At 34.7% G+C, this 13,263-nt stretch overlaps 1 protein-coding gene across 1 annotated transcript in view; it reads right to left on the bottom strand.

Annotated features, from left to right (window-relative positions):
* LINGO2 (leucine rich repeat and Ig domain containing 2) overlaps positions 1-13,263 on the bottom strand; it is a 463,407-nt gene that overhangs the window by 287,042 nt on the left and 163,102 nt on the right. Inside the window, exon 2 of the mRNA XM_079330903.1 lies at positions 10,647-10,727. The gene's annotated coding sequence lies outside the window, so the exon portion shown is untranslated. The remainder of the gene's footprint in view (positions 1-10,646; positions 10,728-13,263) is intronic.

Below are 13,263 nucleotides of genomic sequence, written 5' to 3'. Positions count from 1 at the left end.
CCGTTGTAATAAAGGAAAACTTCTCTCCAAATTTGGAGTTTCAAAATTCTTCTTTACTCATGCTTTGTCTGTCCACACAGCACTTAAGACAGCAAGCAAAAAAAAAAGAAGAACCCAAAGAAACAAAAAAACAAACAAAAAACCAAAAAAAAAAAAAAAAACAAAGCAAAGCAAAGCAAAACAAAACAAAACAAAACAAAACAAAACAAAAAACTCCACCAAAGAAACCAAGCAACAAAAACCAACCAAAAAACAATGGTTAAGGTCTATCTTAAATAAAGGTATCACATAATCTATTATTTAAATGACAGGTTTGGTAATTGTGTTATGGCATTCCTGAATGCTTATACAAAACAATGCACTAATGAAAGTTGAAGACCAAAGAATGAACCCCTTCTATTATTACCTGGGAGAAGAAGAGGAACAAAATCACTGCAAAGTGAACAGTTAGTCCTTTGTACCACTTACAGGACTGTGCAGAACTGCCTTATGAATTTCAGCAGAGGTTCTCCAGTTAGACAGAAATATCAGTGTTGCCTAACTAAAGGCTTACCTCAAAATACTTTCAAATTCTCTTGAATTTTTTAAAGGTCTCATTTAAATACTTTTTTTTTTTTTTTTTAACATCTAGATAAATAAATGCCATAAGATTCTATTGTAGCAAATGCTCATTCAAAAGTGTTTGTCAGGGACAGAATAGCTGGAAAATATACAAAATAAGGGATAGGGTATTTTTCCCTGAGGATTGTCATTTTGAGACATAATAAGTTTTTTATCACGTTTCATATATGCAACAGTTGTAGTTTATACAGGATTATAAGAACTAAAACTCTGTAGGACATTATATTCTCAGTGGTATTTTGGTATCACCAAATAGGACAGTTAGAGGATTCATAGAAGCACTATACTTGGTTAGTCCTCTTTAAGGGCTACAAAAATGTAAAGCCTTTACATTTCAGAGTTGATTTCAACAGAAAAGAGAGCTTATATTAATGGGATGCTACAATGTAATCAGACATATTTTACCAAACAAAAGTACCCAGGTAATTTTTTGTTGTCCTTTTTTTTAACATTATTTTTGTATGCACTTCAGATCTGAGAACCATCTCAAAAGGAAAGATAAGTGTTTTTAAAACAATAAATATATTCAAAAGTACTATGTACGTACTTTGAAAGACCTCAGTAAAAGAGTGTTTGTGAAAGTAAAATTATCTAATTACTTTCCAACAGGCATTAATTCAAAATTGATTGCTCTGCCAAATACATATTTCAGAAAACACAAAATTTTCCTTCTTATTCCAGTAGCTTTATTTTTTTTCCAAGTATACTGGGTATATCACAATGCTAATTTGAGAGTGGAGATAAAAATCCCAGCATTTTAACTGGAAAGCTATCATTAGAAGATTATGTAAGATAAGTATGGTGCTTTAATTGAAGGAGCACAATGGGCATTGTAGTAAAGAGAGAACTTATAATAATGTAATCTTAACTATTTATGTGAGTTTTTCTCTGAAGTACTTAGCTTTTTCCTTTCTGCAGCAGCCTCCAGAAAAAGACAGCATTTTGGAAACAAAACCCTCATGTGGTTGAAAAGGAAAAACTTTTCCTCTGAGCAGTGCAATTGTACTTATGATTTTCCTCGTCAGTTTTTAGGCAAGACTCACGCCAGTCTCTATGGGCAGCTGTTTTTGGAACTGGTGTTCACATTTGGCTGTCCCATACAAACCAATCTCCCATGTGTGTCTCCGAGGTGAGCTGGACAGGAGCACAAGTGCAAAGGCAATGCAGTCCCTCCAGCCAGCCCCAACGGGGCAGACAAAGCTCCATGACAGAGTCCTTCAGACAACCTCAATTTTATTCACAGCTGCTTTGAAATTAAGCTGATACATTCATTGCTGAAGACAGAAAAAACAATGCCTTAGAGCTTGCAGTACCCATTGCTGGTCTCAGCAACTCTCAAAGAAATCTTGGTTATGTCCAAGGGTTCACATAATCCTGGAGTGACAGTGTTTAAATTCTCGTTATTTATGTAACTGAAAGGAAAGAATGAGAGATGGAATGTGACAGCTTTCACAGCATCTCACTATCTGAGATGTATCACAGACATACAGACTACTATCTGAAATCGTCTGTGCACTGAGGGAAAAATGGACTAAAGGCAAAATCTGGAACTTAAGCAGGAGGGGAACATCCCAGAACCTGGTCAGTTAATAAAAGAAGAAAAAAAGTTTTCTGACTACCACAAACAGTGTCTTATTTTGTGAACTAGAATCTCCAGTCCACTGCTACCACAAATCTTCTACCCTCCAATTACTCTTCTACCTAAACTGAGTGAGCTGCATATTTAGTGACCCAGAAAATGTGTCTTTCTCCACAGCATGCAGTTCTTTTAACAGTTATCCATCTACCTGCTGCTACACACAAAATATACTTTTTGCTAACAGCAGCAACAATAGCTATTTTATTTTATTTCTGCACATTGCATATTCATCTTTGCAAAATGAATTCTCATAAACATGCTCATCAGAGCTGAGTAGCTCTATAATATGGTTAAATGAAGCTAGAACATGATCACATCTTATAATTTACAGCTTAAAAAGTATAAGCTTGTCACACTCAAAGTATGGAGTAGCCATCACAGCTGTACAGTTTAAATAATGTGACATAATTTCGCATAGTTAAAATGAGAATCCTAATGCAAATGGATCAGATGCATTAATCAGAATGGCTTCCACTCAAAGATCAAAACTTATTTTTTCTTCTGATAGATTTAGTTTTCTCTTCAGTTTTATCAACCCGTTGTCTTGGTTAATTTTGCAAAAAAATGACTCTCACTAGAACTGCACTGGCATTTCTTTTGTACTACAACTTAATTCCACATTTCTTGTATCTCCTATCTTCTGTCTATTACTTTCATTTAAAAGTTATGATCACTTTCACCATCACTGACATAATTTTAGGATGCTATGCAGCTGTTTTAGCCCCTGCATATAGATGTGTTGAAAGCATTTTTCCACAGAGTTATCCAAGCACAATCTAACTTCCTTCTGGGGCTTTAATTATTTGCTTTTTTTCTTTTTTTTTCTGCTGTTCAGCATCATGTTAGTATTGCATTGCATAAATGCAGTATTTTTCACAAGGACACATAGTGATAGGACAAAGGGTAATGTCTTTAATCTGAAAGAAGAAAAATTTAGATTTGATTTTAGGAAAAAATTGTGTCCTGTGAGGGTGGTAAAACAGTGAAAAATGTTGCCCTGAGAAGTACTGGATGCCTCATGCCTGTTATTGTGCAAAGTTGGGTTGGATGTGGCTTTGAGCAATCTGACCTAGTAAGTTGAATCCCTGCTCTTGGGATTGGAACTCGAGGGTCTTTAAAGTCCCTTCCAACCAAAACCATCCTATGATGCTATGTTGATTCTCTGATTATAATGTATATTATGGGTCCAGTTGCTATTTCAAGCATCACAGATACCTTGAAAATTTTTATTGAAGTTATGAATGTCACAGTTCTGTTTTTATCAAAAGCAGTCCTGCTTTACAAGGAATCAATTATTTGACTATGAAGAGCTACTTTTCTTTAAAAGGTGGTTCATGAAAAAGTGAGAAAGTGAAACACTGTAAATAGCACAAAGATCTAGACAGATAAATCTGGATGTGATTAGGATGTTTTGAGATGCAATGAGGAAACTCCATAATTTTAAAAAATCCTTCCTAAAACTAAGAGTGTTTTCCAAACTAAAGAGGACAAAAGAAGCTAAAGAAAAATTAGGCAGTGCATAAGATAAGCACAATTTTAGAAGCACCTGAGCATACCACTAACTTCAGTGGCTCAGTATGTCTACCTACTTCCTACCCAGAAAGTCTTGTGGAGACAGAATTGAATCATCTGACTCGTCTTAAACTATGATTCTGAAAGAAAACATTCTGTGCAAAAGCCATAATTAATAAAAACATAGCACTGAATATTTGGGAAGTATGTTGTGGGCTGTAAGGAAACACAAAGGCATAATATGTTTGCTTAATTCAAGGATTCGTGTTCTCAATTTCCTTCTCTACATACCATTTGTAGATTACTAGGATTTTTTTGCATGAAAATAAATGGGTCTGTTGTATTTAGTTTAAGTTTGATTTTTATTTTGGTGGGATTTAATTTGCTTTGGGGAGTTGTTTGCTTGTTTGTTTGTGGGTTTTTTGTTTTAGTTTGGTTTTGTTGCTGTTTGTACCATGTGAAAGATGCTACTGCAAGCAAAAAGTTTCTTCTGAATTTTGATATCTGGTATTGGTTTTTAGGCAGACAAAGAATATGCCATACTAACAAAAAAAAAAAAAAAAAAAATCTTCATTTTAAAAGTATTCAAATGAATAAAAGTGGCAACTTTCATAATACTTTTCATCAAAAATATTTCAAAATATTTCTTCCAGGAGCTTCAATATAGAGTCAGCAGAAGTTCCAAAACAGATTTTAAGGGTTATCATAATTTCTTGTAAACTAATATAACTTAAGAGATAACATGATTTAGATTAGTTTAGGATATGACTTTTAATTTTCATGACAAATTTGACTTCTATGAAAATGGCAGATTTTTTGTATGCATGTGAATACTGCAGAAATAACCTTGTCCCATAATGGTGAATGTCTGATTCTGAAAGGCAGCACTGTTGTTGTAATCATAGAATCATAGAAAGACTTTAGTTGGAAGGGTCCTTAAAAATCATCCCATTCCAAAACCCCAGTGCCAAAGGAAAACTAAAATAACACAGTTCTTGGTTTACTTCCTTTTCTCTTTTCCTCCCTTTTTCCAGATGAACCTTTATGTCCAGCAGAGGCACTGATCTTCTCAGCCAACAAGACATTGAGGAAATTAAATGGTGACTGCTTTCTGCTTAATGCAGATGACTGTTTTTGCAGTGAATACATTTAAATAAATTATATGGGATCTCTCCTTTCCTTGGAATCCTTAAATTAAATCTGTTCTGATTTTGTACAATTGTTTCCAAATTATTTTTCCTATTAAAGTGCCAAGTTTTGTAGAGAAATTATTACACACAGATTTCAAATGTATACTCATGTTTGCATAGGCACAAAAAGCTTTATGTGTAAAGAAAATTAATTTTGCACAGATTTGTTCTGCATACTTGTTAGACTGAGTTCAAATAATGGCTTTCAAGCAGTGTCAGTATGCTTCAGAGACAGATCACCCAATTCAGCACAGGAACTCTACCTAAACAAACTAACAAATGCAAGAGTAATCTTGACAAAATCTTGATGACCCTCTCTGAAATTTGAAGACAGTTTTTCTTAGCCTTCTATTTATATATAAAGAAAGGAAGATGATGCTCCTCTAGCTCCAAATTTTCATTAGAATACTTTTTTTTTTTTTTATTATTCCATTTCCACTCCTCATCCTTCATGCTTTTATGCATAAGAACGTGATGGCAGTAGAATTTTCAGTTCTAATGCTTATAATGACACTTCAAAAACTATTTCAGAAAACACCATTTTCTCTGTTTTTAACACTCTTAGTTCCTTTTGCATGTTCCAGAGAGACCAAGAACTGTACTGTGTGGCCTCTCTCCTTAAGTGCTTTCCCAAGACATGTCGCATTGCATTGCTTGGAAGTTCTGTTGACTACAGCTGTTCTATTCACAGCCCTGGATCACCTGCCTTTCCTTGCACACTCAAGGCCTTTTTAATAGATTCAGGGAAAGGCATTTCTAGGGAGCTGGCAGAGCTCCTCACTGTTTCTCACTTGACTGTGGCTTTTCAGCATCCTGTTTTTCCTAGACTTGCAGGCCTGACATCTCATGTTATTATACATTCCCTGGCAAAAAGTCCACTGCACGCAAATAAAATGAGACAGAAGGCAGTAGCCTTCATGATTAGACTTGAAGGTGTAGTGAGTCTGATTTTATAGTCTAAGGATTATTTAATTCATAGTGATGCAGTAAACAAGGATGAAATAAAGCATTGGAATTTGCTTCTCAATATTGAGACTTAATGTTCATGCCAAAAGCTTCTATGCAATCTCTTGTGGTACTGAAAATACTATACCAGAAACCACAGCTACATTAAAAATAGCGATTATGTAAAAGAGTATAAGGTGTCAAACTATAGCCAGCTATACAGTTATTAAAAATCTGTATATCAGCAGGCTGCTGTTATATAACAGATTTTTTTTTTTAATCACAGAATCATAGAATGGCCTAGGTAGAAAGGGATGTTAAAGATTATCAAGGTTGTGGTTTGGTTTGGTTTGGCTTTTGCTGGTCAGGAACAGTCAAAATCACTTTTGGGCATGCAAATTTTTCTTCCAGCATCAAAATAAACCAACCCACTCAGTTCCGTTTTGGAGAGTTGCATGTATCATCTTGCTAAAGTTTTTACCTTTTACTTCAGCTCTGGAGTCACCCTTGTGTTTATAGTAATAGTATACAAAGTTATTGTTTGGTTTTTTTTTTCTCATATACTCTCTGATTAACGAAATACAGCACAATGTTCTACTATGATGAGCTCTCATTTCAAAATTCCATACCAAAGATTGCAGGGATAAAATGCAAACCTGAAAGTTTTAAGGATGCATAGTAGGATTGTGTGCAAGGCCTGAAGGAAATTCAGGAAGGACTGAATTTACTGTTTCAGCCAAGATACACAATCCAACAGAAAATGGAAGCATATTGACATTACTACTAAAAGGTAACAACAGATCTTCTAGCTTTTCTTAAGGTGTCTTAATCTTCTGCAAAACATAGGAAATATCTTCAAAGTAGTTGAATAGCAAAGATTCACTACATTTCCAGGCATAAAGAAAACATCTTTTTACTTGTGGATTGTAACTTTACTTTTTCCAGCAGATTGTTTCTCTAAGATTTACATTTTTTTTATCAGCAATTCAACTACCCTGAAAATGTAGACATCACTTGATGTTTGGAGAAACCAGGGGACAAACTGGAACATCTTCACTGGATGAATCGTAAGTTTCTCCAACGAAAGGCCTTATCTGTTGTATATCAGTTGTAAGCATCTGTTGATTATACTGGAATGTGGATGCCTAAAGTGCATAGTTTAAACATATTTCTGAATTTCATCTGGAAAATCAAGACTCAGTAAACTTAAGGGCTCCAAAATAAGTCCTAACACTTATTTAAAGGCCAAGTATAACTTTACAACTTTACAACACAAAGTGTGCAGTTGACTGCATACATAACAAGAAGATAACACTGCAAAAAACTGAAATGGATTGCCTTAATTTCTAGCAGTTTCAAGAATCAGCAAGTCTTGCGTCTCCAGTGTAAGCAGAGATGTCTCTAAGTGACTTTTTGGATGTACATTTTGAACCTAGAAGAAGCGTGAATTTCATAAAAGAAATTATAAGAACTTATTAGATATCAGACCCATTCTGGCTGTTTGATCCTGAGGGGATTTATTATTTTTTTTATATAACAGCATGTATGGATTTCAACTAATTTCAGCACAGCTACTCTAATTTTTCTTTCCTGTTGAAGAATAACAACTTCTGGTCTCAAAAGCAAAGTATTCTGATAGTCTTTGCTCATCTTCAGGCATGCAGATCTGGCAGCACTGAGAACTATGAGAAACCTTAACTAATTTTATTACCCAATCCCCGGATAAGTACTTTTAATAACCTAGATTGGTAGGTTAAAGAACAGGAAAAATGCAATCATCCAGAACTTATTGGGTCCTCCTCTATGAGTGTTTAAGAGACACATATTTTCCTCAATATATAGGCTCTAATCCATCGAATTTAGGGCATTTACTCAAGAGATGTAGACATTTAAGTATTAGAAATATGAGTCAATATGGAAGATTTTGGAACAGATAGTAAAATTATTTTTATACAAGTCTGCACTGATGCAAATTTAGCTACATCTGGTAATATAAAAATTATCTTTGTAGGCTGAAGTTGGGGGTTGGAAGGAAAAATCAATTCTTACAGTAGTGTTGGCCACTTGGGAAAGGAAACTAAGTTAATCTGCCTGCAAAAACACAGCATCAACAAGAGCCATGGTTAGATAACTTTACCTCTCATCTAAATTTACTTTACTTGAAATGTCCCAGGCACAAAAATGTGTAATATTTACCCACAGGAAAAATTTCAGTTTATCAAATAGTGTTCTTTTTTTCCTTTTGAAAAGACATGCATGTGTATTGATATGCATGCATGAAATACCCCTTTTTTTGCCTTCTTTTTTTTCTCTGAAATATTGAGAGATATTACATCTATAGGCATATCAAGCTTTACAGCAGCACTTACTATCCTCATCTAGATCAGTAAAGACAGCAACATTCTTGAGATGCCTAAAACCTACACAGGGAGGTTTTAAACATCAAATGGAAAGTATAGAGAAGACTTTTACAGCATCATTTTATGAAAATTCACAGATGTTATGCACTGTGCATCCTAAATTCACCACAAGAATGTTAGGAAAACAACTTGAATAGGCAGTAATGAATCTTTTCAGAAGGATGAAAACAAAAAACAGAATGAAAGACAATTTACTTCCAATAGTTTCTCAAACCTTTTTTAAAAATGGAATTTCAAATAGCAACTCTGAACCTACACTTTTGTTTTATTAAAAACATCTCATTACCCCATACAAGTTCATAATCATAAAGATATATTAGTCTATTCTTACTGGCAGTAACTTATTGTTAACTCCAAATTGAATATTGGTGTTTTGTTATTGAAATGCCAATACCAAAAATTGCACGTAAGTCATTAGAATCAATGGCACCTTCAGATTTAATTGCACATACAGTCAAAGGAAGCCCAGTAAGTCAGAAGTGATTATTGTGCATAAAAAAAATCATAATAGTATTTTGGGAAAAAAATAAATGCTCTTTGTCAATTACTTTTTAAAACATTATATTATTTTTTGTGATTTCTATCAAGACATTACCTCATCACCAAGTCAGGATATGTGAGGCAGAAAGAGCACCTTAAGTCTGCTGCTATGTCACTTACAGATGCTTTGGAAATTCTACTCTTTGTTTTCACATTCATTTCTTCTGCCGTCATTCATCCAAACATATCCAAATTCTGCAAGTGTTTAAGTACAGTCCTTACTTTCCATTAAGCACAATGCACAACATAATAATGGAAATTGTGATTAAGCTCTTGTAAAATGATAGCTTTAGCCATCAGACAGTAGTGTTTTTCCCACTTCTGCTGGCTTTGCAAACTCAAGATAGAAGAAACCTCTGTACCACACCAGGGGAATTGTACCAGCACCACCTTGAAACGCAGTATCACCCCCTCTTTTCTGACAAATCTGATTGCAAAATGCCTATCTGCAGGGAAAATCGTTGTGTTTGGGCTCTTCCTAAAAATTGGAACTGTTCTGCATTTCTAGTAGTTAAAAGAGTGGTGAAACTGGCCAGTGATTATTTTTTTTACCAAATGTCTTCTATCCTCAGAAGGAACCCTGAAAGAAATGCTGCTACTTTTCTTTTTATAATCAACACCCACCATTTCATAGAAGGATTTCACTCAAGCAAAGGCTGAGTCTTTTTTATTTTCCTCTCCCCTCTCCAGAAGTACAATATATTAATATGCTGGAAAGTAGAATATTCACTCACTCATTTCAGTGCTGGGAAAGCTGTTGATTTTATTTTTCAAAAAGCCCATTTTTTCACCTTGAACATACAAGTCCTCCTAGTGGCACTTCTTTCAACAGGGAATAATTATTTTCCCCAGCAAAATTTTGGAATGGCTTTTGCACAGCTTGCTGTTCAATTCTTTACCACATATAAGAAGACATATTTTGAAAACTTTCTTTCACCACTCCACTTTGTCATTTCAATTGCAAAAAAGACTAGAGAAGACAGTTCTTTCCTAAAGGCAATTAAGACAACTGCAAAATTCAGGGTGGGGACAAGAAGTGTCAAAGAAAATAGTAATATTACACCTAGACCCTTAACAAAAGCTGAGGAAAGTATTCAGATTAATATTTCTTGGTAATGTAATTTTTCTGGCAGAACCAGCAGTCTTCACAGCAATTAATTAAAATAAAATCATGATAACAAAGCAAACCAGCTTCCTTGAGGTATTCTGAACTCTATAAAACTAGACACTAGATTTTCCAAGTATGAACATGATCACTTTTAGATATAATTATTAAAAGCTATGTTTAAGAGCAGGGCTACAAATCTCATTTTGGAAACTACATAACAATGAAAATTACAAATGTAGGCCAGGGGTCTCAAATGTCACCTTCAGTCTTCCTTCTGATAAAATCACAAATAAGCACAGCATCCCAAATAAATACAGAATACAGAAAATACATACTGACATAGTAAATGAATTCACATTCATCTGGATTATTTTCTTTTTAAACTCAGATTGATGGAAATGTAGCAGAAATAACCCAGAAACTCAAAGATAACTTAGATCTTGCCATACTTTCCCTTTCTTCCTGAGGGTAAGGTTTATTTTTTAAAAAAATCCAAAGGAACTAATTGTATTTAAGTCGTAAGAGTATTCTAATACAATTCACTGCTAAAAGTGTAGATCAAACACTAAGCAAGGGTATTTTCTTTAAAACCTAGAGGTAATATAAGGTCATTTTAGACATTTGAAATTTTAATAGCATACAATTACAGTGAATTAAAATGGAACATTTACCTTGCAAACCAGGTTCCATAGATGCAAGCAGAAAAGACAAAAGAGTTTTCTACCAGGTTTTCCAGCTCCACTGCTTACTTACTGGAAAGAAAAAAATAAAAAAAAAAAGAAAAGAAGAAGAAAATTTATTTAGTCATCAGTTGTATAGAGCTTTTTGAAATGGTGATGCTTTCAATAAAAACGCCTTGAGACATTTTCCAATGGTATTTAGCTCCTGTCCAAAAAGGAATAGAAAAGACTGTCAGAGCCATAAATGTGTCTGCTAAGGTAAACAGGGTTAGAGGCAATTGAAACCTCCTAATAACACCAAAACACAGAGTGCACTCACTGGCACTCAAGGGGAGCAACTGTGTTGCCTAAGGTAGGATAGAGAGACATTTACTGGAGAATCTGAAGGTGAAACTGAGAAAGTATAAAGCCTGAATGGAGACAGAGGGAAAAAAATCCCTTCAACAGCAGGACTGTTTTTCTATGCTGGTGATAGTGCTTGGCACCTCCACGGATTTCTCCATCCATGTCTCTAACTCTATAATAGGAAAGAAGGTTTTTAGAATGTCTTGCCATATTGAATTAAAATCTGAACTTTCCATTTATTTTAACTGGACAGATGAATAAATAACTGCCTTATGCAGTGAAGGTTGAAGAATTTCTAAGGAAACTTCTGAATCACATATGTGTCATGACCAGAACATGCCTGAAGTTTTTGATAAACCAGATCTACACTAATATCAAAGACTAATAATGGTTGTGCTATTTCTAAATTAATGAGAACAATGAAAACTCTTTAGATCAACATGTCCCACACAAACTTATCAAAAAAACCAACCAAAATAACAAAATTATTCTTCTTCCTGCCATACACAAATTACTTCTCCAAGACCTTTCCCAATTCCTGAAAAAATGACCTTGTATGTCTCCATAAAACACATTGTGATCTGACAGAGATTATTCAGTAAGATGAAAAACATAATACAGAAAACATAAGAGTGTTATTTAAAATATTCTTAGGATATAATATAAATATACAGAAGTTACAGGAAAGATTATATATCTCAAGTAAAGGCAAATTTCATGATAAAATATAATGTTTTATCAAACTCTTTGAAGCAGCTTTTTATGTGGTATACAAATATGTGAGTTAATTCAACCGTTTTAGATTGTACTTTATGGTTTATAATGGATAAAGCAAATGGACTAATAGTTGAACTGTAGAGGACATCTGTAACATAAGGAACTTATGCAATTTGCAGAAGCAGTCTTGAAAGGCAGCAATGAGCCATCAGCACTCCACAATGTGGTACTATCTCCACTAAACACAAATATTTTCCTAGAGAAGAAGTTGGGTTGCATATTGCCAAAGCTGTAGTTTTGGCATGACATTTACATCAATTCTCTAATATGTCCCTAGGAGATAATTTCCAGGCAAATTGCAAATTTATTTAAACTCACAGCAATTTATTTTTTCAGGTTTTCTCTTCCTAGAGAATTGTAACTATTTATTGATTTTGTATTTTTTTTCTCTTGAATCCATTTTAGAATTAACACACAATGAAATGGCATTATTAGGAATAAAAAAACAACAACCAGAAAACCAAACTAAAATAAAAAAATAAAAATAAAAAAAAAGAACCAAACAAACACAAAAACTGTACAAATAAGCCAATTTATCATGTCTCTATTTTTTTTTTCATTTTGTTTATGCTGAATCCAAAGGGGAATGTTTTAAGTACTGCAGTTATTTCCCTTCACCTCTAGTTGGATATGTAACAAACCAAAAATAAAGGTGAGCATGACCCATTGGAGGCTGAGAGAATTAAACTCTGAACCCTGCTTTATATTCTAACTAACCTTCAAAGGATATTTAAATATCAGATCTAAACAGGAAGAAATGGATGCTCAGGAAGTTCCACCTGAATATGAGGAAGAACTTTCCTGTGTTTGAGGTATTCAAAACCTGCTAGATGAAATCCTGTGCCACGTGCTCTGGGATGACCCTGCTTGAGCAGGCACTTTGGACCAAATGACCCACTCAGGGCCCTTCCACCCTGAACCATTCTGGGATTCTGTGATTTCTCTCCTCACCAAAATGTAGCTGCAAAATGGAGCATCAACATCAGAATGTACTCCATTAGAGAAGGTCAGGGTCAAACTGGCAAGTGTTGATGACATCTCCATTTCATTACTTCATTATTTCTGGGGGTAAAACTCAGGTTGTAGGAAAGGACTAGAGGGGACTAGAGGGTTGGTGTTATTAAGACCCCAGTGGGAATTAAACAAGGGCAATGCAAGAGGCTCTCAGAGAAGGTAAATTTTTCTGTGGCAAGAGGCAGTTCCTTCAGAGATAGGTGATTGTGTAATAGGTGAGACACAGACAGGATATCAGTAGTGTCTCACCTTAAAACAAGCTGTCCGTGGCCCCAGGCTGCTCTTTAGGAAGTGCAGAGCTGATGTTGGGGAAACACACAAGGTTATTAACCAGATGTGGAAATTGAAGAGGATAGTCAGCGCCAGTGCATGCACATATGGGGAAAATAGGCAATGACATTGGACAAAAAAGTATTATGCACCCTTCTGAGATAAGATCTGGGAGTCCTAGTGAGCTGGTTTATGAGGGCAT

This window comes from Erithacus rubecula, assembly GCF_903797595.1.
Source record: "Erithacus rubecula genome assembly, contig: SUPER_Z_unloc_1, whole genome shotgun sequence".
Lineage (NCBI taxonomy): Eukaryota > Metazoa > Chordata > Aves > Passeriformes > Muscicapidae > Erithacus > Erithacus rubecula.
The sequence above is the reverse complement of the archived record's forward strand: the minus strand, read 5'-3'. Positions and strand labels throughout refer to the sequence as shown.